The sequence below is a fragment of the Limulus polyphemus genome, unplaced genomic scaffold (assembly GCF_000517525.1).
Source record: "Limulus polyphemus unplaced genomic scaffold, Limulus_polyphemus-2.1.2 Scaffold4983, whole genome shotgun sequence".
NCBI lineage: Eukaryota > Metazoa > Arthropoda > Merostomata > Xiphosura > Limulidae > Limulus > Limulus polyphemus.
The window spans coordinates 70,454-72,676 of NW_013670593.1; the positions used below are offsets into that span (position 1 = coordinate 70,454).

The 2,223-nt window shown below is 31.3% G+C and overlaps 1 protein-coding gene across 1 annotated transcript in view; it reads left to right on the plus strand.

Moving 5' to 3' along the window:
• LOC106471951 (protein ABHD18-like) overlaps positions 1 to 2,223 on the plus strand; it is an 18,484-nt gene that overhangs the window by 10,298 nt on the left and 5,963 nt on the right. The gene's annotated exons all lie outside the window — the stretch shown is intronic.

Here is a 2,223-nt window from a genome sequence, read left to right on the forward strand (position 1 = left end):
AGTAGTGTCTCATGTATGTCGTTAACAGATACTAGCAAAGTTCTTCCAATTCCCAGAAAATTTTAATATGTAAATTAATAAGTAGTGTCTCATGTATGTCGTTAACAGATACTAGCAAAGTTCTTCCAATTCCCAGAAAATTTTAATATGTAAATTAATAAGTAGTGTCTCATGTATGTCGTTAACAGATACTAGCAAAGTTCTTCCAATTCCCAGAAAATTTTATTAATGTGTAAATTAGTAAGTAGTGTTTCATGTATGTTGTTAACAAATACTTGCAAAGTTCTTTCAATTCCCAGAAAATTTTATTAATGTGTAAATTAGTAAGTAGTGTTTCATGTATGTTGTTAACAAATACTAGCAAAGTTCTTCCAATTCCCAGAAACTTTAACGTGTGATTAAGTAAGCTGTATTTCATGTGTAACAGTAATAAATATTTTCAGTTACCAGAAAGTGTAACATGTTGGTTTTATTAAGTGGTTTTTTGTGTATGACAGTAATAAATGCAGCATTATAGAAGAAAATACACCTTAGTGTTCTGTTTGATCAGTTTATTTAGCCATCCAAGCAGGGATCAAAATATTATATTCCCACATTCCCGAGGAATTTAACTTTGCTTGAGGAATTTCATATTTTTAGTTGGCTTTCCCCATCGAGAATGCATGGTCCATCTATTTTCCTTTTGTTATGACCAATTAAAATGAACATATTACATGGATTAAATAAAAAAAACAGTTCTAGAGGAAATACAACTTTATATGATGGAATGTAATCTTCCTGATAGCTTTCCCTCGATTGAATATACTTTTATTTCATTATTTCTAATCTTGCTAAATAGTGTGGTGTTATTAGTGGTAGAGAAAATAGTATTTTAAGCTGTACCATCAGGATTACTGAATACAAGTCTAAAGAGGTTATGCTTTCATTGTATAGGTCACATTTAGAGTACTGTGTTCAGGTTTGTGCTTTTTACCTTAGAGAGGACACTGAATTGTTGGAAAGGGTTCAAAGGAGGGCTACTAGGATGATACTTGAGATAGAAAGGTTGTCATATGAAGACAAGTAAAAATGTCTGAAAGTTTCTCTTGAAAAGGGAAGAGCTAAAGTGGATCTGATTAAAGTTTTTAAATTGTTAAGGGAATTGATAGTGTTGATGTATCATCTTTTTTCATACTTAGTGGTGGGAATTGTAGGACTAGGGAACACAAATATATATGTTGGCAGGGTAGGAGTCATCTTTAACTTAGTTTTATTTTATAACAAGTGTTTGAATGATAAATGCTGGTTTGAGAGGGTTTTTTTTTAAGTTTAGTGGCTGGGATGGCATAAATGGACTAACATATTCCTTGTTTTTCTTAAATTTCATGTATTTATATGTATATTAAACATATGTTCCAAATTATGACAGCCCGAATGCATTACTTTTCACTCTCTGTAATTAAGGCCAAATATTTGTCCATCTAACCAAATACCTCAACACCACTAGAAATACCCACAAGTTTGATGCAGTCAGAAAATTTCACTAATTTAGTAAATATGACCCTTGAAAGATTCCACTTGTTACTACAAGGGTCAAGCTTTATTAGATTCATTAATAACAACCTTTTACTTTTTATCCATTCCACAGTACAATTAAATAGCCTTTCCCCAACCTCTACTGATGTGATTTTGTTTAGTAATCTTGTGTGGCATCCAAGTACTCAAGTCCACATCCTTTCCTTCATCCAAGTACACCAAATTCACACCCTTTCCTTCATCCAGATAACAAGTAACATTCTCAAAATAAGATAACAGGTTAATAAGACAGAATTTCCCTTTGGTGAATCCATGATGGCTTTCACTTATGATATTTTACTAAATCATTTTATAATTCTTGTTTTATTAGAATATTTAGAATTTTCCCACTTTGTAAGTAGGACTAACTAGTCTATAATTTTCTCACATTGGAAGTAGGAATAACTAGTCTATAATTTTCCCACATTGGAAGTAGGAATAACTAGTCTATAATTTTCCCACATTGGAAGTAGGAATAACTAGTCTATAATTTTACCACATTGGAAGTAGGAATAACTAGTATATAATTTTACCACATTGGAAGTAGGAATAACTAGTCTATAATTTTACCACTTTGGAAGTAGGACTAACTAGTCTATAATTTTACCACATTGGAAGTAGGAATAACTAGTATATAATTTTACCACATTGGAAGTAGAACTAAGTAGT